At 42.2% G+C, this 26,280-nt stretch overlaps 1 long non-coding RNA gene across 2 annotated transcripts in view; it reads right to left on the reverse strand.

Moving 5' to 3' along the window:
- LOC121019205 (uncharacterized) overlaps positions 1-26,280 on the reverse strand; it is a 250,875-nt gene that overhangs the window by 46,540 nt on the left and 178,055 nt on the right. For both annotated transcript variants that reach the window (XR_005785502.1, XR_005785503.1), the window contains exons 5-6: positions 21,188-21,266; positions 17,139-17,239 (exon numbers count right to left, since the gene is read on the reverse strand). This is a non-coding gene — a long non-coding RNA (uncharacterized LOC121019205). The remainder of the gene's footprint in view (positions 1-17,138; positions 17,240-21,187; positions 21,267-26,280) is intronic.

Consider the following 26,280-nt stretch of genomic DNA (forward strand, 5'->3'; position numbering starts at 1 on the left):
GTTGGACTTTGAGAACTGACTAATAATACTGGCCACTTGTATTTAAGCAATGGAAAGCAAGGGAAGATGTATGAACCAGAGGGTTATATGATCAACACATGCTTCAAAAAAAAAATAATAATCTGGATTGGAGAAAGTAGAGTCTTGTAGAAAGGGGTTTAGGCAGAAGACTTTGCAATAGTTTGGTTACAGAATCAAGAAGATCTAACAACTGATTAAATGTTGATAGGAGACAGAGGAGAAAAAGAAGAAGTCCAAGAGGGATCTGAGGGTTGGAATATGAATTATTTAATCTTGTGACATCATTAAAATATAATAGTAAGATTAATAACATTTAAGAAACACAGTCTAGTTTACATAATATTTTTACATATATTAACTCTTTACAACAGAAAAAGTGAGTCAGTGGAGAAAATTGGTTTTGGGAGAAGTAGACTAGTTGACATCTGTTGCTTTTGCCTATCCAGCATACTTTCTCCTTTTTCTCAATTTTTCTATAAAAGACTACAGTTCATGTCATTGAAGCCAATTGATAGCTTCCAAGGACCTGGATCAATAATTAGCATATTTCCACATTTCAGTCATGTGATTGGTTATAGGATGGTCAGTGTCCCAAGTTAGCCCAATGAAATCAATTGTAGAATTATTGATGGAATATAGGAAAAAAGAAGTTCTTTCTTTCTCTAGGTTTACTAAGGCAGTGAAAGTAGGCCTGGTACTTATGACACCTATAATATGAATGTATTCTAATAGGGAGACCCTGACTTAGAAAGAAGGAAGTGAATACATACACACACACAACTGAGAAAGAGAGAGAAAAAGAGAGAGAGGAGGGAGGGAAAGGGAAGGGAAAGGAAGGGGCGGGGAGGGGAGGGGAGCTGAAGGAAGCTGAGAGAAGAGGTTGAGATTCAATTCCTAACAATACTGAGTTCCTGGATCCAGTTCAGGATTCTTACAATTACGTAGGGAAATATATTCCTCTTTTCCCCATTTCAGCTACTTTAAGTTGGATTTCTGTCATATGCAGTGCAAAAGACCCTGGTGAATGCAGTGATGATGTGTTTGGCTTCAAACATATAGAATCTCAGGTTCCAGAATGATATCTTGGTGGACTGTAACTCTGAAGAGAAGCTATAACCAGGGATATATATTTGAAACTCACCTGCTTGAAAGGGATGTTAAATCTTTGGAAGTGACTGAGTTCCTCAAGAGCAAGAATTCAGAGAAAGGTGGGAGGGAACAGAGGGCAGAACAATGCTTAGTCATAGGAACTGAGAGACAAAAAGAGAAAAAAAGAAATGGTCTTCAGGGTTAAGTAGAAGTTAAATAGAATGAAGTTTGTCACTGGGCTAGCAATTGGAAGTCACCAGCCACCATTTAGGTAGTGATTTGTAAGGTCATGGGTCTTACAAATGATTACAAGAGGGTAAGATATGGATTTCCCCTTATATAGTACTTTACTTTATCCTCCATTGGCATTTATAGATTTTAGTAAGACATTATGTATATTATCCATCTTTACCACTCTGCCTGACATCCAGTGGGTACTCAATAAATGAATGAATAAAAAGAAAATTGGCAGATGGATGTATAGAGTGTTTTTATTTAGGAAATGGGTTTTGTCAGGGAAAACATGTTATTTACAATGTGCTTCAAGTTGAAATCTGAGAATGTGCCTCTAGCATAACAACATCCACAATTTAAGGCTGGCACGTAGGATAAATCAGCCTAGGTAGCTGCAGAGCCCTGTGACTGTGAATGAGTCATAAAACACAGGAGACTTGAGTTATGAACTCAAACATGCAAAGCAAACATTGTAAAAGGATGGAAGCACCTTGTATTTATGACAAGAAAATCGAAGAAGATAATCCATCTTCTATCATTAGGCTCTAAATGATCAGCAAAACCTGGTCCCTAGATTCATTCTTTATTTTTCATCCTTTACATTTTCCTCCTGGCTTTAGAAAAGGAAGGCATTTTGGAATAGGATGGAAAATAAGCCTAATCATGAATTTTAACACCAACCAAATGGCAGTGATAGTTTGGATTGCTAACAGGATTTTATGGCTCCATGGAAAAGAGTCGATGGCTCTGATGGATTATTGCTGTCTGGCATGGGCAAGGGAAGGGGGTAAATCTCTATTTCATTCAGATCTCTGCTCAAATAACACTTCAGAGGGGCCTTCCTTGATCATTCTATCTAAGATTATCTTCTTATTTTTCTTTACAACACTTTGCACAATCCAATATTACATCATTTTTCCATGTTGTATTGTCTATCTTCTCTTCACTGGATTTTTTTTTTTAATTTTTTTTTTCAACGTTTATTTATTTTTGGGACAGAGAGAGACAGAGCATGAACAGGGGAGGGGCAGAGAGAGAGGGAGACACAGAATCGGAAACAGGCTCCAGGCTCTGAGCCATCAGCCCAGACCCTGACGCGGGGCTCGAACTCACAGACCGTGAGATCGTGACCTGGCTGAAGTCGGAGGCTTAACCGACTGCGCCACCCAGGCGCCCCTCTTCACTGGATTTTAAGATGCACAAGGATTTCACTGCTCCTAAAACAGTGTCCTCAGCAAACACTTAACTGAATGAATGAATGAATGAATGGTTTTCATGCTCTGTGTTAGTCATACTGGACTATGATAAAGATCATCTTTGGGACTGGAGAACTCAGAGACAGTATTGCATATGAGCAGTTGCACTCCTTTCGGATTCTTACTGTCTCTTAGTGAAAGGAAAGGAGAGTAGAATCCCTATAACCCGTGTATACAAGCACAGATATCCACTGAAACTTGGTTTTCAGAAAAGATAAACAAGCACAACTTCCCCCTTCCTCCCTTTCTCAGAGGCTGTATTTGGAACAAGGCTGGGACCACCCACAGAGCTGGGGATCTGGGCCCGCATGTGTGTGTTCTATGCTGGCTCTTCCACTTTAATGGAAGAGCTGCTTAAAAGAAACAATCACAATCTTGAGCGAGAGTTAGAGCAATGAATCATAACATTGTAGTGACACTAATTTAAGATTCAAAGGGTTTGGGAAACACAACTGTCAAACAGCAGGATAAGCGTGGCTGGGTTTGAAAGCCTTAGTTATGAATGAGTGAGCATGCCTTTACCAACAGCAGGATGGAAATACACAAAGGGACACCTTGCTTTAAAGTTATTTCATTGCTTGGGGTTTGGGGCCAGAGTGTAGGAATCCCTGAACCAAGTCCCACTTAGGTCCCCCAACTGAGTGCTGGATTTCCCTGGGGGAACCTTTTTTGAAGGGAAAGGTAGCTCTGATCCCACCCTGGTGGAATGGGTGTCATGGTGGTCAGGATCCGAGAGGCAGAGTGAGGCCTCGGAGCCAGGGGAAGCAATGACTGCCAAACTTAGGGGTCGGGGCAGAGGTGGGGGCCAGAAGCAAGGCCAGCAAGTGGGAATTAAGGCAAGGATGAAGGCAATGAGAGATTCCAGGTGCATGTTGGTGCCTGCGGTGAGTAGTAACAGAGGATTATTATGAGGACCGGGGAAAGGCCAAAGAAGAGGCAATGACTGCATGGCAGTCAGAGAGAATGTTAAGGGATTGCTATGTGGGAGAAAATGGACACATGTGTTCTATTTATTCATAATTTATGTTTGCATAACACTTCCAAAAAATTTAAGGCGGCTTTCAAGAATAGAAACAATTGCAGTGCAGCTGTTAAAACAGAGTAGAGAAATATTTTTTAAAAAGGAGAAGTAACAGGAAACAAATTTACTAAATGCTTGGGAAAAATCTGGCTATTTTAATTGGACATTGACTTTAGCTCTGAATCTCCTAGCCAAGGAAAAGAAGAGGAAATTTTTCATAACTGGCAGTCAAAAGAAAGTAGGATTAAATTCCAGTTTTCTCTTTTATTCAGAATAAAGAGAACAGAACCTGCCTGTGGCAAGAGATGAAAAGCAGAGAGAGAAACTGAGGATGCTGCTTGCTGTTTGGGTCCCATTCTCCCTCTCATGCTGGCTCCACACCCTCGCTGACTTCTGGCCATAAGATTCTCACCCTCTGTCCGTCTTCTTTCCACCCACCTGGCTGCTTGATGCACCAGAGAATGAATGTAAGCCTTTCACCGCCTTTTTGCTATGCTCTGAACAAACCCACACCCTTTTACCTTCTGGCTTTTACTGAGTATTACTTTGGGTGAGACTTCAGATACCACAGAGACTAGAAAAGTTTTCCTGTCTCCTGCTGACATTGAAACAGACTTCTGTCCTCACCGATGCCTTTAGTGGATGGGGTAGAGCTCTTACACACCCTATTGTATCCCTCTTTCATTTTCACCACAGGGATGGGCACCCAGCCTGCCTCCCACCTTCCCTGACCTCTGAGTCCCATCGGGTCTGACTAGCCACATGAGCTCTCACATGTCTGTGTTGGTAGACCATCTTTACCTGAAGGATAAAGAAGGGGCATAGGATCTTTCCCTCTCTTCAGTGGCTTCATGAATTCCATCCACAAACCCTGATATTATTCTCACCACCCCTTATCATAATACTCTTTACACTTCATTGTAATTGCTTGTTTAGTCAACCTGTCTGCAGCTTGCCAGCGCCCCCCGCCCCCCCGCCCCACCAAATACCAGAAGCCACGAACAGAAAGGGCTAGCCTGTGCCTGTCTTGTTTGCTGTGGCATCTCCGGCACTTAGCCAATGCCTGACACAAAATGAGCATTCAAAAACCATTTCATTTATTTAACAAAGATTGATTAAGCAACTATTACAGGAGTGGCACTCTTCTAAGCATCTGAGATACCTGAGGAAACAAATGGACAAATTGCTTTTCCTTGTAGATCCTACATTCTCCCGGATTTCGGTAAGTGAATAACTAATGGTCATGGAGACAATAAGGAGGAGTTAATTAAAAAGCAATGAAAGGGGTCAGGACAGTCCAACAGTGGTTCTCAAACTGGAATGTGCCTCAGAGCGCATTGATAAACATGTGGACTCTCAGCCCAGCTCCAGGGAGTGTGAGGCTGGTATGGGGCAGGGGCTCTCTCCTGTGGGTGGTCCTCAGACCACACTTGGAGCCATCTTGTCCGGTCTCCTAGTGTCAGAAACTTGACAGTAGAATTTTGATGAATGGGGTCAGGAGCATGGTGGGTTGGGTCAAAGTGACATTCTCGGCACAGCAGCGAGTTGTGAAACAGTTTTAAAAAAAATAATAAAAGCAGGTGAAAATGTCTTTTATCCCAGGTGAAAGACTGGCTGACTTCTGCCTTAAATCAACAAAGGATGTCCTGCCCTGAGGCATTAATCCTCTGTTGGCACAAATAACCAGGTATCAGAGAAGGCTCTGGGAGGAAAAGGAAAGAGGCTTGTGCCATATTTTTTACTGAGAAGCCAGGGTGTATCTACTGGCTTCTGGCTCAGAGCATCTGCTTTTTACCTACATATATGACAGTGAGTAGACGGCAAATGTATTTTCATGCTCTTCACATCTTTGGAATTGAGGCATGTAGGTAGGCAGCCCAAAGGCACCATTTTCTCCTGGGCTTTCTCTACCTCACACAATTTCCCTGTCTCACCCTCAATCCTTCTTAGAAAGAACACATGTTGGAAATGAGGGATAGAACCATCTCCCCGTGGCCCCACTCAGACCCTACCTCAGCATGTGTGGGCCTGATGCCAGCACCTGGGACCTCTGCCTGAACTAGCCAGGATAACACTGTGCCCCCTGGGCTCCAGAGAAGCTGTGGGGCGCCACCAAATGCCTCTAATGCCCACAACGCAAGCCCTCTGGTGGGCTACCCTCTCCTGGCCTCTTGATCCTACAGGCACCTTGCTTTCTTTCTCTCACTTCCAAACCTTTCTACTCTGCCTTGTGGAAGCCTCATTATAAGGTAAAAATAAAATGATTGTCCTATATTATCCACCTCTTTCCTGAGGGTTTTCTCCACATCTTGTTTTAATGGAAACCAGACTTCAATCTATGTGTCACTTCTCCCTGCGGCCCCCTGGGTTGGAGGCTTCTTGTTCTCCTAAGTCCCATGAAATGCAAGACAGGCAAGAAGTCCCATCATCTTTGAGGTATATGCCATTGGCTGTGTACCAGTCTGGAGAAACCCAAATGTTTATCTTTTTGTTCTAACATATAATCCCCTGATGAAAAACAAAAATCACCTGAATGTGCAAAATGGTGCTTCTACAAAGCATTGTTCCCTAGTGCTGCCCCACAGTCTCTGAGATCCACACTAGTTGTCTCCCTCCCTGTCTCTCTCTCGCTCTTTCTTTCTCTCTCTCTCTGTCTCCTTTATTTCTCCAATTTCAGCATTTCAAACATTTACAAGACTGGTCAACCTGCCTCCCTTCACTCTCAGCAGTTGAGTTTATGCTGTACTGTGAGGTAGGGCCCTGGAGTGTAGCAACAGCCAGCAGAGATCAGACGTAGGAGCTGCTGGGCTCTGAACCCGGGGCTCTCTGCTTCTTGGCTATGTAACTCTGGGCAAATTTTGTTTGCTTGTTTGTTTGTTTCTCTTTGCTTCAGTATCCTTCTGTAAAATGAGGGTGATAACATTTACTTTGTAGGGCTATTATGATGGTCAAAGGAGTTAATGCAAAGGAAGATAAGAATAGAGTCCAGAATATGATACAAACCTAAGAAATATTGCTTATTGTCTCCTTTTGTATTTCCAGGACTCTTTCTTTCACTAAGACTGTGGGCTTCTAGATATAGAACCTTCAAGGTGGAGAGCAGAGATGGGTCATATTCGCATAAGACTAGGAAGCTTTACTGATGTCTGCACGTATCATGGGAACAGGCAATGTGAGGTCTCAAGTCCAGGTCAAAGGAAATTTTCACAGAAGTGCATGTAGCTTATAACCTCCCCACCCATTGCACAATCCTTCCCAGTTTGGTCTTTGCTTATCACTAACAACTCGTATCCCTTTTCTAAAAAGTTTTTTTAATTTTATTAAGTTTTTTTTATATTTATTTTTGGGGAGACTGCAAACAGGAGAGAGGCAGAGAGAGGGGGACAGAGAATCTGAAGCAGGCTCTGAGCTGACAGGCTGACAGCAGTGAGCCTGATATGGGGCTTGAATTCATGAACCACAAGATCATGACCTGAGCCGAAGGTGGATGCTCAACCGAGTGAACCACCCAGGTGCCCCTAATTTTTATTAAGTTTTTAATTTTAATTCCAGTATAGTTAACAACTCATATCCCTTAATAAATGGAAGAGGTACCTTAAGGAAAAGCAGCAGTTGTGTCTAAAAATGCAATCTTTGGGGCGCCTGAGGGGCTCAGTTGGTTAAGTGTCCAACTCAGCCGTGAGATAGAGCCCAAAGTCAGGCTCCTCACTGAGCATGGAGCCTGCTTGGTATTCTCTCTCTCCCTCTCTCTCTCTGCCTCTCCCCTGCTTACACACACGATTCTCTCTCTCTTTCAAAAATATATAAATAAGCTGAAAAAATAAAAAATAAAAAATAAAAATGCAATCTTTGCCCTGATTCAGAATTGTTTGCCCTTAGGGGTATAATTTTGGCATTTTGTGGCATAGAAAATCTGCTTATGAGCACCAAGAAATCCATGTGGTGGATCCAGAGGGTTCTAGGAGATTTTTTTCCACAGTGTCTGGGAAATACCAATATTAGAAAAATATATCTGCGTCACAAGAGGAGAACATGGTGCGTGGTGAACAAACCATCACAAAGGCTCTATTCTAAATGGTGGAGGGATGCAGTCCTAGGCAGGCATGAGCCATCAGCTGCAGAAGCTTCGGCCCTCGGTGCAGATACCTAATCTAGATCACCTCCACCCCAAGTACATTTGCATTTTCTATAAATCTACCTAACATTTAGTTTGTTTTCATATTAAAAGACTCAGTCTTCCTCTTCTATTATGCCCAGATGCCCTTTACATTGAAGTGCAATAAATTCCAAACACTCCAACCTGGCCTCAGGGGAGACCAAAGTGAACCACAGTTAGGCATAGATCATGGAGCCCAGATGTGGGGATGGTGCCGGCTCTACCACATGCACAAACTCATGTTCCCACTGGCTGACTCACACAGAGCACACCAGAACAGAACACCTGAAACAAAACAAACCTGGCTCTCCCAAGGTGAAGAACAGCCAAAATATCAGATCTGCAAAGGGAGTCCCTAATCTCTTAATAAAAAGCAATAAGAAAAAACAAGAATAAGGAAAAAGTATTATTTGCAAAATCCTTCTTTTCATGTCATCTCAAATAATTTGCCACTGTTCTCCCTCTTGTCACAGGCAATGTAGACCCATTTTTTCCATCTCCTTATGCCAGGTTTATTGCACCTTCCAACATCTGGTTCACATTTTTTTGTTAGGTTACAGTTAACAGCATTAGAAGTTTCCAGGTCCTTATCCCCATCCCCAGGAGTTCTGAATCCCATTAATGAGAAAGATCTGAAAGGTCTGTATCTGTCCTATAGTACAGATACTTAGAACCTATGGTCATAATGGAAATTTGGTCTTCATCAAGGTGGCCTTTAGCAGGGTTTGCCCAGGACTATCTTGGACTTCGTACTGAATCTCCTCAATTTCAGGTATATTGGGACACGTAGTCACCCTACTGTACCCAGGAACTTTAGTAACAACACTGACGTTGAACATCTCTCTCCAGACAGTGTCTTTTAATTGGCATGGGGCGGTTGGGCATCAATGTGGTTCAAAAGTTCTACAAGGTGGCTCTGATGCTCAATGAAGTTTGAGGATCACACCTCTAAGATACGATCAGTTAGTTTTGATCAGGCCGGTGAAAAAAGGTTTCTCTTAGGACATGATGTGTCCTCTAATAGATGTCTAGCCTGACCCAGTTTCTCAGAGGCCTTTCAGAAATACAGGTACTTGGGCATCTGGGTGGCTAAGTCGGTTGTGTGTTTGACTTGGGCTCAGGTCATGATCCCATGGTTCATGATTTCAAACTTCACATGGGGCTCTCTGCTGTCAGTGAAGAGCCTGCTTCAGATCTTTTGTCCCCATTTCTCTCTGCCCCTCCCCTACTTGCTCTCTCTCAAAAATAAATAAACATTAAAAAAAAAAAAGAAAAGAAATACAGGTAATTGTGGTTTAGCACTCTTCCAGTCCTCAAACAATCAAAAAGTGCCAAACAGGGAAATGAGAATATCCAACAAAATTGAGTAACTAAATGCATCATAGGGATATACCTGATACTGCTCTTAAAATCCCCCCCAAATTAGATGAGAACAATTTCTAGGAACTCATGTATCTTACACCATAACATCTGGTTCCTCAAGAATCCAATGCCAATGAATTAAAAATTCAAACTGAAAAGGCCACCACTCAGGCTCAGCTGATGCCTCAATGGTGTGTACCTGCCATTGCTGACTGCGCCATCCCCAGCTACCGACTACATTCTCCTTATATTAAGATATCCCTCTGGGGCGCCTGGGTGGCACAGTCGGTTAAGCGTCCGACTTCAGCCAGGTCACGATCTCGCGGTCCGTGAGTTCGAGCCCCGCGTCAGGCTCTGGGCTGATGGCTCGGAGCCTGGAGCCTGTTTCCGATTCTGTGTCTCCCTCTCTCTCTGCCCCTCCCCCGTTCATGCTCTGTCTCTCTCTCTGTCCCAAAAATAAATAAAAAATGTTAAAAAAAAAAAAAAAGATATCCCTCAATACATGCAGAAGAAAATCTGGAAACCCTTGGCAAAATCTGAGGATGCTTTTCAAAAAGAAAAATAAATTTAAAAAACATTTTAAAAAAAGAACAAATGAAACCAAACCAAACAAAAAAACTTAAGAGCAAAAAAGGCGAAAAAGTATTCTTTAGTAGTTTTCAGTAAGTTTTGCTGCAGCTTGGATGAATTTTCTGTCTGTAATTTTCAGCTCACTCTCCTAGAAACCCAGTAGGAACTAGCATGAAGCTTTGGGAAAGGAGTCCACTTTGGCCTGCCTCATCCAGTTAGCAGGATACCTCTACCAAGTGACCAGGGCTGAAGTTTTTGACAGGAGGGTTTGGACTCAGGTAATAAGGAAGTGTTCCTTTACCTGCCATTGTTCTCAGTGCATTCCTATATGCCTCCTCATCAAGGCTAGGAGAGAACTTGGCCAGCAAGTCCCAGTGCTTTTTAAATCTGAGTAGTGGAGACCCATCCACAAGAAGGGACTGATTGCAAGCCGTATATAATGAGACTGGAAAATTATTACATTAAGGCAAGAGATGAGGATGGTTTATGACAGATACCTGAAGATTTAAATTGAATATATAAGACGAGCTATCAGTAATAAGTTGCTATTTACAGTAGCACAACTGTTAGAGCTCTGGTATTCATGACAAGATTCCGTGGATCCATGTACCAGAGTTACCCAGAGAGTGGAAAAAATATGGATTCTGTAACTATAACTCGATAGATCTCAAACCGATAATCTGGTGTTGGAACCTAGGAATCTCTATTTTTCAAAACTCTTCAGGTAATTTTTGCTCATGTCTGGTCTGTAAGCTAACTCTGTAGGCCTTTTTTATTCCATCAGCCATGTCTCCAAGAAGACTAGAAGACTGTAGACCTATGTTCTAATCTGACATGATTCTACATGTTTATTTTTCGTTTTTGAGAGAGAGACAGAGAGCATGAGGGGACAGGGGAGGGGCAGAGAGAAAAGAGAGAACAGAGGATCTGAAGCAGGCTCCATGCTGACAGCAGAGAGCCCGATGCAAGGCTTGAACTCACAAATCATAAGATCATTACCTGAAGTTGGATGCTTAACCAACTGAACCACACAGGTGCCTCTAATCTGACATGATTGTAAAGAAAAGGTGAGAACCTTGGGGTCTTCAGTTTTCAGATAAAAAATCAACTGAAGACTGGCTACTATTATTGTCCTTTCGAATTTCTCTGATGCCCAGCTCTTCATTCATCTAATGAGCTCCCCTGGCCTTCATGGACAAGGTCTGTACCTGGTACCCATCATCTGCCAGGCAGAGAAAGTAAAGGTGCTTTATTATTAGGTGACCATATCACTGATCCTTTGAAAATGAAAGGGGGCACTATTAATAATCACTCCAAATAGTAGGCATAAACTGGGACTGCCTGAGGCAAACCCTTTTGTATATCCATTCTGTTAATTCTCACTAAGCCTCTACCACCACAAACCCCTATTCCTTGAATTTGTTGATTAGTGACAAAGTCTCTCTGAAACTTCTTTCTCCCCCACCCACTACAAAGCTTTTGACATTCCAGTGTTTGATTGAAGGTTTGTGGCCTTACATCTAACCCTAGTCTTCTTTTAAATTCTCTTTATTACGACATATTTCTGAATTTATTATTCACTTGCATGTTTTACACTTTACCACGTAGGCATGAATCCACAAATAATGTCTGCATTGTTCTCCCTGTTTTAAAACTGTATGTGTTATTCCACAGTCTGCCTGTTCTCACCAACACTATGTTTTTAGAGATCTCTCACTCTACCATTCACTTTAAACACTGTGTTGAAGTGTTTTCTAATAGACCACAATTCGGGTATCCATTCTCCTATTCATGTACATTTATGTATATGTAATTTTTTGCTGTTACAAACAATGCTGCTATAAAAATTCTTCTATATATATCCTTTTGGAACATGTATGCAAGTTTTTCTAAGATGTATTCCTAGAAGTTGAATTTGGGGTCATAGGTTTGTGCCTCTTCAACTGTAGCAGATATTGTTAAATTTTTCTCTAAAATGATTGTGCCAGTTTATATTCTCATAATCTGCACAGAAAAGCTCCCCTTCTGCCCCATCCTTGCCAACACATGGTATTATCAGCTGTGTTAATTTTATTGTTCTGGTATATGAAATAGCACTTTCTTATTTCAAATTGCATTTCCCTGATTATTAGCGATGTTGAACATCTTTTCACATATTTACTAGCTATTCAGGGTTCCTCTTTTATGAAATGTCCATTCATATTCTTTGTCTTTTTTACTCTTGCTGATTTGTGGTAGCTCTTTAGAAATTCTGGATAGAATCCTTTGTTGGTTATATGCTTTGTAGATCTCCTAGTCTGTGGGTAGAATTTTAATTTTGCTGTTGTTGTCTCTTGTTGAACATAAAGTTTTATTTTACTGGAGTCAGTTTTTTATCTGTCTTTCCCCTTATGATTTGTGCTTTCTTCATGTCTTATTTAAGATTCGTCCTCTACCTCGAGAGCAAAAAAGATATTCTCTTGTATTTTCTTTTAAAAGTTGAAAACTTTCAGGGTGCCTGGGTGGCTCAGTCGGTTAAGCGTCTGACTTTGGCTCGGGTCATGATCTGGCGGTTGACGAGTTCCAGCCCCACTTCCAGCTCTGTACTGACAGCTTGGAGCCTGGAGCCTGCTTTGTATTGTGTCTCCCTCTCTCTCTGCCCCTTCCCCGCTCATGCTCTGTCTCTCAATAAATAAATAAAACATTTTAAAAATTTTTTAAAAAGCTTAAAACTTTTATTCTTTATGAATATTCTTTATTCATGCTTTCCTCATGTTGGAATTGATTTTTTATTTCTGAGATGAGTTAGAAATCTAACTTCATTTTTCCCCCCAGGGATAACCGATTGTCCTAGTATCATTTATTAACTGGTCCATTTTTTCTCCCCCTGCTCTGTAAGGCCATCTATGTTACTTATCAGGAATGTCTTTTACTCTTTTATCCCATTGATCTATTTGTCTACCCCACACACCATTACCACAATCTTAATTAACATAGCTTTACAATCAGGTTTGAGATCCTGTAGGTAAATATCCTGTTTTTTCTTCTTCAAAATTGTCTCTGCCATTCTTGTTAGAGCCTGGAATATTTACTATCTGAAATAGTTTGCAAATTTTTAGTGTAGGTTGATCGGCAAGGATGTTATTGGGCCACGGAGCAAAGGATGGTACTTGTTCAGGGTCCCTGAGTGTGAACAGTGAGTTCTCTCCTGTGAATCTCTGTCACCTTCTTCTCCTGTGCTCCACTGAGGCTGCTGGGGTTATGATGGCCTGGGGTCAGAGACACTTGAAAACTCTGAAGGCTCTAGCCCCTTCTTCTCTACCACATCAAACTTTATTAAAATGTACTTCAGTTGACCCTTGACCAATGCAGGGATTATGGATTCTGACTCCTCAACACAGTATAAAATCCATATACAACTTTTGACTCCCTCACAATGTAACTACTAATAGCTTACTGTTGACCAGAAGCCTTACTGATGATATAGTCAATTAACACATATTTTGTATGTTATATACATTATATCCTGTATTCTTACAATAAAGTAAGCTAGAGGAAAGGAAATGTTATTAAGAAAATCATAGAGAAGAGAAAATACATTCATAGTACTGTATTATATAAAATCTACATATAAGTGGACCTGTGCAATTCAGACCTATGTTGTTCAAGAGTCAACTGTACATCTCTCAATAAATGTAATTTATGTACAATTATAAAAATTAAGATGGAATGCAGTTTTCTAGTTGACATGGTGTTACATTTTGTAGATATTAAAATTAAAGATGTAATATTTAGAGAGGTGTCCTGACTTAGAGATCCAGAATTGAGGACACAGGAACCAAATTCTTGGGTTCAAATCCTGACCCTACCACCTACTAGCAGAGTGATTACTATGGGCCTCAGGACCTTCAGGTGTAGCATGGAGATGGAAGTAGTACCAGAGGGATGCTGAACAGCACATGAGTTAGTGTGAGACAAGTGCCCAGAACAGAGCCGGGAGCATAACAAGTACCAGGCAGGTGTTTGCTGAGATTACTATTTTATTTTGTAGTTTTCTCTTCATATTTTTAAGGTTTATTTATTTTTGAGAGAGTGAGAGGACAGAGACAGAGGGAGAGCGAGAGGGAGAGAGAGAATCCTAAGCAGGCTCTGCACTGCACTGTCAGCAAGGAGTCCGATGTGGGGCTGGAACTCCTGAACTGGGGTCATGACCTGAGCAGAAATCAAGAGCTGGTCGCTTAACCGACTGAGCCACCCTGGCATCCCTCTTTTCATATTTCATAGCCTATGCCACTTTAAGTTTATTTTCAAGCACTTAAAAAAAAATAAATAAGCACTTGCAGCCAAATGCTCTACCCCTAAGCTATACCCCCAACTTCAATAAGCACTTGAAAATCCATTAGGCCTCAAGCACTGTCTCTATAGCTCCTCATGATGTAGACAAGCCCTGCCCATCTTTGGGGAAGGAGCGACATCTCTGCTGTTCTGGGTGTGCTTTTTCTCTTGGGCTTACCTTCTGTTTGGCCTACCTGTATTCACCATCAGAGAAGCAAGATCTAGAAGGCTGAATTTAGCATTAAGCCCTTTGGGAGAAAGGACCAGGAAAGCCACTAAGCTGTTTTGGTTCTAAACCTTAGTTTGGGACTTTGTGAAGTCAGCTTAATTCATCAAGACACAGTGTTAAAGTGGTCATATGATTAGAGTAGAAGAGAACCTGCCTTTGTCGGGCCTCTTCTCCATATTGGATTTGAACCTACATATAGGTTGTGTGGGTTCAAAATCCTGGGTGCTAACAAAGACATCATTACTCAAAATGTTTATTCACAAGATACATTCTAGAGTAAAAGTGCAATTGGCCACAACCATCCCTGAATGTAGAAATCCCCTACATCTACCTAGCTTGAACTCCTTAGGGTGGATTCCGAGTTCTTTGCTAACCATTCTACCCTCAGCCTGGGCTATGTGTTAATAATATTTTTTCTGCAATCCAGGCAACCTGAACCAAAGAGAACTTTGGAGATTAGTTGCTGTGTGGCTATGTTTCCCTTTTCCGTCTGTTATATTTAGGTAGACTTCAAAACACCAATACCCCTAGTTGGCATGATTTTATATCAAACCATTTTATGAGTTCTTATTCTCATTTTTCCCCCTTTAAATCTGAGCATTACTATGTAATGAATATTGTCTTTGTAAGTTGGTGAGAGACCTCCCTCTACTGGGCAGACACACAGCTGCTGCCCAGACTTACAATGAGGAGTACTCATCTTCACATTATATATTGAAAAAGAAAATAGTTTTTGTCTTTGGTTAAAAATGAAAGTTTTATAATGCAGTTGATCTTAACCTGGTTTGACCTAGGATGAATTGTCCCCAAGTCTCTGCCTCTTCTTTCCTTTATCCTTTGCACAAAGCAGCCGAATGAGTGTTGCCGTGACCTGTCACCGTAATGACTGAAACAACACCAGGCTGTTGTCGGCTCTTTCATTGCCGTGATGTGAAAAACTGATGCAGAGCCAGCAGGCAAAACCACAGTGCCTTTAACTTAGTCCTGTAAGTGGGGAAGTTTATTCTAAAGACAATTCTATTGTAGATTCAGGCTATGCACAGGTCCAACACAGCGAGTTGCTAAGTTCTGTGGCTTCCTAATGCAGGGTAGTGTTTCTAATGCCTTCTTTGGGGAGAAATTCTGTAGCCTTTCTACAACTGCTTTCCATGGTTTCTCCCTCCCCCACAAATTCTTTGTTCATTCTTAATAAACAGGTGCTGTCTGGGCAGATGGAGCAGCATGTTCGTGCATTGGGAGAAAGGAGTATTTGAGATCTATTGTGACTTTTCTATTAACTCAGAGAAACTAGGACACTGGGATGCAGATGTAATAATGCTGGAGAGGTGAGCTGGGGACAAGTTGAATGAGTCTGTGATGCTGACTTTAGATTTGATCCTGAGACAAAGGGTCACGATCTTAAAAGCCTTCAGGGTATAGGGAGACCTGAAAGTGACTGAAATGGCTGAATGAGACAGGAGAGAAATTGACCCATTCAAAGAGTACAACCACAATTTTCCCAGCCCATGGTTGCCTTGTGCAAGTGATTCCCGCCCCCCCCCCCCAAATTAATCTGTACTTAAGAATTTTGGCAACTAATTAAAAAAAACCAACCCTTAGTTTAGGCTACCTTGTGAAACAAGTTAGTAAGATCATGGAATGGACAAGTGATGAGGGCATGGACCAAGATTTGGTCAATGAGAAAGAACTCATCTCTGCTGTTCTGTTCCTGGAGTTGTCCCTAACTGGTTAGTTCTCTTTATAACAAATTCTCAGAATGATATGGATTGAGTTCCTAGTCTGGCAAAATGCTATTCAGCTTCTCCACAATATGCTTTGTCTAACCCATAGAAGTAAGTCTACTGTTTATGACAGACCCATTTTTTATCTGACTGTGGACCAGTGACTCTGCGCATAGAAGGTGCTTAGTTCACACCAAATAAATGAATGAATGCAAGAATGTTTCATTTCCTCTCACAGAAAATACAATCCCCTGGATTAGATGGAAGCTTATGCCCTCCATAAGTGATGGCAGACAGCTTTATTATAGGGCTATAAAATAAACTTGTCATTTCCAGCTCAAGGCTGACTTAATTATATACCAAAGGAGGGTGCTGAAACCTATTATTTTTATGTGAGTAAAAGAGTAGATGGTGAGGAGAAATGTCAGGATATGTTGCCTTTGCAGGCCCTTGGGAATAGAGTGTCAGTACTAGAGTATGAAGTACTAGAGTCAAAAGTACTAAGAGCAGTAAAGAAAGTAAAACTTCCAAAGAAGGTGATGGAGATTATCCTCCAAAAAAGGAGATTCCATCGTTAGACCACGGCCACTTGTGGGGACACTTTTCTTCAATCACTCATTCAACATCCTTTACCAAGAAAGTGCTCTTTATCAGGTTCTGGGAGTAGATCAGTGAAAAAGACATTGCTGTGGCCCTCATAAACAGATAATCACAACACAGGAAGAGGAGTGCATGGAAGGGAAGGTGCAGGGTATTTGAGGAACTCTTAGGAAGATGGGATGGGAGTCCTGAGGGTGTTGTGTGGACACAATGCCTGTGTGGATAATTATAAGATGAGTGGAAGTGACCCAGGAGAAGATACTTCTTTGGGGGATGGGGTGGGATGGGCAAGGATGTGTACCAAGCAGAAGGAAGAGCTTACTCAAAGCCCAGGAGGAGACAGCAAGCTTCATATGCCTCTAGAAGGAAATGAAGTTTATTCTAGCTGGAGTTTAGAGTGTGAAAGTGAAGTGGTAATATCTCACTCTGGAGCCTTAATTAGAGGACAGACCCCAAAAGGGCCTTGTAACCATGTTGAGGACTTTGGACTTTAACCTAAGAACAAAGGGAAACCACAGAATTTTAATCAAGAAACTCATCAAGGGATTCACATGATCACACTTACATTTTAGAATGGGAAGTAGAAGGATTGAACTGGAGCAGACTTGAAGCAGAGGGATCAATTAGGTGCTTGTTGTCATAATCCAGAAGAGAGCTGACAGCAGCCTGGAGTAGAAGAATGGCAGAATGGTTAGAGAAAACTATGTAGATGTGAAGTGTTCTTAAGAGATCAGTCTTCTCGGGGCGCCTGGGTGGCGCAGTCGGTTAAGCGTCCGACTTCAGCCAGGTCACGATCTCGCGGTCCGGGAGTTCGAGCCCCGCGTCGGGCTCTGGGCTGATGGCTCAGAGCCTGGAGCCTGTTTCCGATTCTGTGTCTCCCCCTCTATCTGCCCCTCCCCCGTTCATGCTCTGTCTCTCTCTGTCCCAAAAATAAATAAACGTTGAAAAAGAAAAAAAAAAAAGAGATCAGTCTTCTCTCTCTCATACACACACATGTCCCTCAGGAACTGATGAGTGAAGGTGGTCTAAGAGGAAATCAGGGATGAGGGCTGCGGTGTTGGGCCCACTGAGATAAGAGACACATGAGGGGGAGCAGGTTGAGTGGCGGGAGGTGAATATATCCAGTAAAAAGTCTCATAAAGGGATCTTAAAGTGGGAGATTTGTGACACGTCACTATTGTGATGATAACTGAAGCTGTATGAGGGAATGTTCTCTCATTTCTTGTCATGGGGATCAGCAGGTGGACAGGGAACCAAGGGGTGCCCAGGTGGCTTAGCCAGTTAAGCGTCCGACTTCAGCTCAGGTCATGAGCCTCTGTAAGTTCGAGCTCCATGTGGGACTCTGTACTGACAGCTTGGAGTCTGGAGCCTACTTTGGAATCTGTGACTCCTCTCTCTCTGCCTCTCCCTCGCTCATGCTCTGTCTCTCTCTCTCTCAAAAACTAATGTTAAAAAAATTTTTTTTTTAAATGTTGGTTAAGGTTGGTTTTAAATGTTGGTTTTTATTTTTCACATAAAAAAAATAGAATTCTGTATTAAAACAGTGATCTTAACGTTACACTAACTCTTGATCACCAAGAACAAATTTCATAGTCAATAGGAACTTGCCTTTCCTACTGTTTCCGAAATGTTTTGAACTTTTCCCATACCTAATCTTATGCACAGATAGTGATTTGATTGCTGCATTTTAAAATCACTCCTTTGAGCTTCCCATCATTGGCCTTTTTTAGCAGTTTGTGTTCAACCTGGTGGACTGCATATCATCAAAGTGGCTTTGTCTCTCTCACTTACTGGCTCACCAGAAGTGTTTCAGACAAGAAAGCTTTATTTCCCAGTCTGCTAAAATTTCCCTGGGTTCCTTATTCTGGCTGTCTGAGCTCCTCTTTCTTTGTTTCTTCTACATGAATAAAAGACATTAAAAAAAAGATGTGCAGAGCATTGCTATGTGAATAAAATAAAATTCCTATTCCAATGACAGACCTCCCTACTGATTTATTTATTTTGTCTCGATGGAGGAGAAAAACAGTTTCCCTTCTGAATTCAGCATTTCTCATCTCCACCTGGCCTTACCAACTTTGTTCCTCCTCCTGTCTTCCCTCCTGTTCTTTGGCACTGTCGTCCCCATCCGCCTGTGATCCCAAATCATAAATGTAAGTGGCATCCTGGTCTCTCTTCTTTAAACACCATACCCTACTGGTCACCACCCATTATCAATTCTGTCTTCCAAATGTATCCTCCCAGGGGCACCTGGGTGGCTCAGTTGGTTAAGCATCTGACCTTTGGTTTCAGTTCAGGTCATGATCTCACGGTTTGTGAGATTGAGCCCCAAGTCAGGCTCTAGCACTGAAGGCACAGAGCCTACTTGGGATTCTCTCTCTCCCTTTCTCTCTGCCCCTCCCCCACTCATGCTCTAAACAAACAAACAAACAAACAAACAAGCTTTAAAAAAAAGAAACCTTCCTACCAAATGTATCCTCTCAACTTTCTCCCCACTTGATTCTTTCACCTGGATTACAGCCTCAGGCTCCTCCTAGTTTACCTTCTTCCCACTGGATTCAGTCCATCTTTCATTAGTCACCCCCACTGCTGCCAAAGTGATATTTTCTAAAAGTGCAAAAACATTCACGTCATCTGTCTCTGTGAAACCCCACATAGCCACACACTCCCTGCAGGATGAAGTGCCACCTCCTGCTGGGGCTCCTATCTCTCCCTCACCTCTGCAAGTTCCAGACTCCTTGAGTTGGCCAACTCCACTGCATGGTTTCACGTCCCTTGCCCAGTGTGTGTCCCCTCCATCTAGAGGGCCCTTCTCCACCTGGAAGCATGGCAAACCCCTACTCATCCTTTAAAACCCATGTATCACTTTCTCCCAGCAGCTATCCTATGGCACCTCTGTTCCTCCCTCCTTCCTGGGTGTCACTCTGGAGTACTGGTCTGCCTCCAGGGTGCAGATATTATCAGAAAGTCCATTTCCTCATAAGACCATGGACTCCTTGGCCACTGTTTCACTCGTCTCGGTTACCTAGCAAAGTGCTGGCTGCACTGAAGAAAACAAAAATGTATTAATAGTTGGTGTATCAATTATTTAATAAACATGCAAATGAATGTTCCTAGCAGAGTTTCCTTTTATCCTGCATACTCTTGGGGAAAACTACAGTTCAGAATAAGGGATATGTTCACCGCATCTGGCTCTAGTGGAAGTACAGGCAGGATAGAATAGATCTCCATGAGGAACGAAATAAGCTGGCTGGATACCCCAGATTATCTGTCACTTCTGGGGATTAGAAAAGAAGATCAGCTGGTCTCTATGTACACTGGGTTTTCCTCACACTGGAAGGAAACTCTACCAGCAGGCTGGTAACATGGGGCTTTTCCTGGCATGCTTTGTGGAAACTACCCCCATAAGGTCAGCTGAACTGTGTATAACAGTAAATGTCACTTAAAAATCTCTGAGATTTAATGAGCACTCACAGCATTATGTGGCAACCTTAGGGAGAGAGGATTTGGAGCAAGGGCTTAATGAGTCAGCGATTTGGAATGTGCGGTTTATTATCAGTGTAGTAAAACCTATAACTGCTGAGGTGACGTTGTCTATAAAGTAGGCCTCCATTTACTGTTAGGCTTGTAGGGAGGGAAGCTACCCTCCAGCTCCAGAACAACAAATGCAACAGTGAACCAGTGATTCTTACTAAATTAGTTAGGATTCTGGATTGCTGATGAAACATCTGAGCTCAATTAGCTTAAGTATAAAAGGGGAATTTATGATGAGAATATAAGTGTGTCTCAGGGAAGCCAAGAATAAGAACACAATTGCTAGAACCGGACCCAAAGGGACTCTGGTTTCTCTCTTATACTTTTTTGTCTCTGAGCAGTTTTAAGTTTTTCTACTTCCTACCTTTTGTAGATCAACCACCTCTCCTTGCAAATGAGAAAGTTTTTCTTTTTAATGGTTAAAAATTTTATTTTAAAAAGTACCATATAGTCGGGGCACCTGGGTGGCTCAGTTGGTGGGACATCCGACTCTTGATTTCAACTCAGGTCATTGATCCCAGGGTCTGGGGGGTTGAGCCCACATCAGACTCTGTGCTGAGCATGGAGCCTGCTTAAGATTCTCTCTCTGTCTCTACACCTGCTCCTCTCCTGTTCACTCACATATTCTCTCTCTCTCTCTCTCTCTCAAAAAAATACCATATAGTCAAATTGACTTTTTTCTTTTGAAAAACATTTATGAATTTTGTGAATTTTAACACAGGTATAAATTTGTGTAACTACCAGCACAACCAGGATGCAAACATTTTCGTGGCCCTCAAAACTGCCTCATGCTACTGCTTTGTAGTCATCCCCTCCCTCCACCTATAATAACCCTGGCAACCTCTCCTGTGCTCCCCATCACTGGAGTTTTTCTTTTTGAGAATGTCGTATAAATGGAATCATACACTATGCAACTTCTTGGACCTGGCTTCCTTCGATCAACATGGTGTCTTTGAGATTAACTCAAGTGGATATGTTTATCAGTAGTTTCTTCCTTTTTATAGTTGAACAGTATTCCATTGCATAGATGTACCAGAGTTTGTTTATCCATCTACTGAAGAATGCGATAGTCTTAATGCTTACCTCTTTGGCTGCCTAGTAAGCCAAAGATTAACTGATGAAAAAGATTAACTGATGTTCTTGGCTTCAATTCCAGAACCCCCTGCAAGACATTCAGAGGCTCAGCATAGGTTAGACTGCCATCCCCGGAGAAATCAGCTTAGAATGGGGATAAGGAGTTAGGATTGGTCCGGCTTGGGTCTGTGCTCAGCCAGCCGGTGCATCATCTCTAGATGACTACAGGAGTGTAGTCATGGAGAGCAGGACAGCCACCATAGAAATGCTGGGGATGGAGAGGGAGAGGAGTGAGTGGTGGAGAAATAGTGCATTCCCAACCTGTTCTCCTATGAACGGTTCTTCCTCTTTTCCCTGATACATCGGTCTAAAACGTATGGTTCTCCAACCTTCATTCATTCATAAGCTCTCAGAGTTCACTGCAAACTCCATTTGGTGGGAACAATTATGTCCCTTCATTGTCTGAATGGTGACAGATGGGTAGTGACTCCCCATGGGGTGCATGGCCTGGCCCATTCACCTTCTCTGCCCTGGCCCTCCTCTCTCAGCACTGTGACTTGCCTGGATGTCCTTAGCAATGGTGAGGCTTCAAGCAGAAGATTAAAGAAACATAGTTTAAGCCCAACCTGGGGCAGACATTTTTCTTGCAAGTCATGTTCTCATCTCCCATTTGTCTTTTCTTTCTTTGAAAGATAAAAGGCTTCTTTTTCTTGTTTTCCCATTTAAGGAGTCTTTCCAATCAGTGCTGCACTGCCTTCAAATACATTTATTCTAGCCAGTGCACAACAATGGCTGTGATTGGCTACAGGTTGAAAGCAGGCTTCTGCTCAGCTTTGTCTGTCACCCACATATCGCTTGCATCAAACAGAACTGCCTCTGCTTAAATCCCTAAAGCCAAGGAAATGAAAAGAAAAAGCCAAACCATAGTTGCTCGCTCTCTCTCTCTCTCAGTGCCTCAGCCTTTGTTCCCGAGGAAAGGGAGAGATAGAGGAGGGTGACCTCAGGCGTAAATTCAACCTCCTCCTCCTTCAACCAGAGGCTTGCTCCTGTGATCTCTGCTACATGCAAGCTCTCTGTGTAGATTTTATTAGAGGAAAGAATCCCAATACTGAAAAAAAAAGTCTGACAACCACCGCCCCGGCCAAACACACAGACACTGAAAGTCCTACACCAGTACATGCCAGGAGTCTTGCTTCTGTTTCATCTGTTTTGCTCATCTTTTGAGGATTTTTCTTATTTTGAAGTTGCTTCTCCAGGATCTACCTAGTACATAATCTAGTTATCCCTTCTTGGTGTATTCAGGAAGATTTTTTTTTTTTTTTGGTTTTAAGTTTTTAAAAAGTTACTGGTACAATCAATGTTCACCGTACAAAATTATGAAATGTCTGAAAGAAAAAAAATAGGTGACTAAAAATTATCCTTCAGTTCCACCACCTAGAGACAGCTACTTTTAACATCCAGTCCAACACCAAATCCTGTAATTGTACCTTTAATGTATTTGGAAAATCTATCTCTTTATTCCATTTCTATAGCCACCATCCTAGTTCAATTTTTTTTTTTAATGTTTATTTATTTTTGAGACAGAGAGAGACAGAGCATGAACGGGGGAGGGTCAGAGAGAGAGAGACACAGAATCTGAAACAGGCTCCAGGCTCTGAGCCATCAGCACAGAGCCCAACGTGGGGCTCGAACTCACGGACTGCAAGATCATGACCTGAGCCGAAGTCGGCCGCTTAACCGACTGAGCCACCCAGGCGCCCCCCTAGTTCAATTTTTTTTTTTCAACGTTTATTTATTTTTGGGACAGAGAGAGACAGAGCATGAACGGGGGAGGGTCAGAGAGAGAGGGAGACACAGAATCAGAAACAGGCTCCAGGCTCTGAGCCATCAGCCCAGAGCCCGACGCGGGGCTTGAACTCACGGACCGCGAGATCGTGACCTGGCTGAAGTCGGACGCTTAACCGACTGAGCCACCCAGGCGCCCCAACCTAGTTCAATTTTTAATCAGACTCTTAATCTGTTAAAAATAGAAATCCAACTTCTCACTTTTTTTGGTTAAAACCTTTCAGTGGCCTCAAGTGGATAAGCAAAAAACACTTTTCCTGTGAGCCACAAGGGGCTGCTTGCTCTGGCTCTTGGAACTTCTTTCCCCAGTGAACTCCACTACATTTGCTCCGAGGGTCCCATGTCAGTCCCCTAGAACTCCACTTGCACGATAAATCTGAGAAATTCCTTCAGATGTCTAGCATGTGTTGGCATAAACCCCTGGGTTTCAGTGCTAATACAGAGGATTTCCTCTCTGGTTATCTCATCAAGAATGTGAGAAAGGAGAGGTACATGGAATCATGTTGCCATCTTGCCTCCTTAAGAAAAAAACGAATTCTCGCTCAACAATCAGCTATGCCTTTTTATGAAGTGCCAGCTGCATCCCTAAGACATGGCGATGAAGGTCAGAATAAACAGATGTGGCCATATTGCATGCCTGATCACCAGAAAGAGCTGCCTTGAGCATTGGCAAAGCAACATTGTTACCATCTTTGACCTCAACTACACGATCTGTTGTATGCATGCAAATTCAATGGCACTGTCTAAACTGAGACTGGGAAGCTTGTGATCGATGGGAAGTATGCCTCTGTCTTGTAACATCAAAGGGGGATGATGCTTGTGCTAAATGTGCTTTGGAGTCCACTAGTGTCTTTACTACCTAACAGAAATCTGGGTCTCACTTAAAGGGTAGACTCCAAAGGGCTATCATCTCTGCCCCTTCTGCTGATGCTAGTGCTGGCAGTAAAGCATTAGAGGTATGACCACTCCCTCAAGATTGTCAGCAATGTCCCCTGAACCACCTCTTGGCCTCCCTGGCCCAGGTTATTATGATAACATTGGCATTGTGGAAGGTTGATTACCATGTTTATGCTATTACTGCCATGTAGAAAATTTTAGATAGCTCCTTTGGAAGACTGGCATGATGGCTGGGGTGCTGCCCAGAACACCACCCTTACACCCACTGGCATTGTCAAGGCTGTGGGAAGGGCCTCCCTGAGTTTAACAGGAAACTTACTGGCATGGTCTCTTAAGTTCCTGTTCCCTATCTGTCATGGATCTGACCTGACCTTTGGAGAAAGTTGCAAAATATGACAACACTTAAAAAGTGCTAAAGTAAGCATCAGAGGGGTATCCCAGGTGACAATGAGGTTTTACAGTAGTGCCTACCCTTTCACCTCTGATGTTGGGTCTGCTATTGCCCTCACAACAATGTTACAAGCTTATTTTCTATTATAATGATGAATTTGGCTCTAGCATCTCTGTGGTAGACTTCACAGTCCATGTGGCCCCTACTTAATAAGCACCCTGGACCAACAGCCCCAGCAACAACATCAGAAGAGTTGGCCTTTGGGTGGGTGGGGGGGGGGTTCACTGTCTGTTATAAACTGAATTACGTACGCCCCCCCACACACACACACGTACACAATTCTTACATTGAAGCCTTAACCCCAATGTGATAGTATTTGGAATTTGGGCTTTGGGGAGATGATTAGGTTTAGATGAAGTCATGAGGGTGGGGTTCCCATGATGGGATTAGAGTTCTTATAAGAAAAGACACAAAGGAGAAGGCAGCTGTTTACAAGCCAGAAAGAGAGCTCTTACCACAAACCAACCAAGATGGCACCTTGACCTTGGGCTTCAAGCCTCCAGAACTATAAAAAAAATAAATTTCTATTGTTTAAGCCACCCACTCTCTCTTACTTTGTTTTGGTAGCCCAAGATGACAGAGACTGGCCTAGCTCTATTCCTTCATCACTTAGAATCTCTCCTCCTTGATACATTTCTATCTCAAGTCTCCTGGAGAAGAGGAGGAGCTTATAGAGATAGCTAGTCATGTATCATCAGTTACATTAATCAAGTCTATACATTGTCTCCCCACAAAGAAAAGAAGTTAAATGAAGCAAACTAAAACAAAACAAAAGTAAAACAACAATACAAAAGAAACAAAACGGAGTACTCTCCAACAGTTCAAATCAGAAAGCCAAACACTATAAAAGAAAAAAGAAAAACAAGAATGGTAAATGGTTAGCAGCCTAAATCCCCTGGTTGAACTCTTTTGTGGGCAAATGAGATTTTCTGAGAAGAATCAGGGTCTATTACTTGTTACCCCCAATGGAAGACTTTAATGATAAATAATTAAGGAAACAAAAGTCGTACCTGAAGCTTCTTCCTTTTCTGACAACATGTATTGGCAACTCTTGTCTCTATAAAATCATGTTTCTAAACTGCCTGACAAGGAATGGATTAACCCTTTAGTAAGTAACCTGTCTTGGGACCAGTCTTCCCTCACACTTCACACATCACTCTACTTTTACATGAATATGTAGCAATCTAAGCATTTGTATAGCAATATGTATGGTTATAACTGATTTTCACATGTATTACCTAATTCCAATTCCTATATTCAAGTGCAAATTAGCCACATCTCAGGAATCTCCAGTCTTGGGTCTCTAATCTCTGTATTTTCAATAATTTGAATTTAAATGCTGAAGCGGGTCACCTTTGAGCCTTCTACTTTCTCTTCTTATGCCCCAAGACCCCACTCTCCCCTTTACTGACCTGTGGTCTTTACCTGATAAAATGCTCAGTTTGAGTGCAGTGGTTTGATAAATATTTGTTGAGTGAATAAGTGAATGAGTAAATACATGAATATTTCTTTTTTTAAATTTTGTAATGTGTATTTATTTTCGAGAGAGAGAGAGTGAGAGAGAGAGAGAGCAAGTGGGGCAGGAACAGAGAGGGAGGGAGACACAGAATCCAAAGCAGGCTCCAGGCTCTGAGCTGTCCTCAAAGAGCCTGACGCAGGGTTCAAACTCGTGAACTGTGAGATTGTGACCTGAGCTGAAGTCAGACACTTAACCCACTGAGCCACCCAGGAGCCCCAATACATGAATATTTCTACATTTAAATTAACTGCTTAATGCGTTTTCCTTCTTGCCTGTGGCTTCTTAGTCAATTTTCCCTTAGTTTCATCCTCTTTGTCTACATCTCTTCCACATCCACTTGTCTCTGTTGAAATCACAGCAAGCAATAAATTGCCCACTGAACAATTCGTA

This window comes from Herpailurus yagouaroundi, unplaced genomic scaffold, assembly GCF_014898765.1.
Source record: "Herpailurus yagouaroundi ecotype Mexico unplaced genomic scaffold, PumYag 221, whole genome shotgun sequence".
Classification (NCBI taxonomy): domain Eukaryota; kingdom Metazoa; phylum Chordata; class Mammalia; order Carnivora; family Felidae; genus Herpailurus; species Herpailurus yagouaroundi.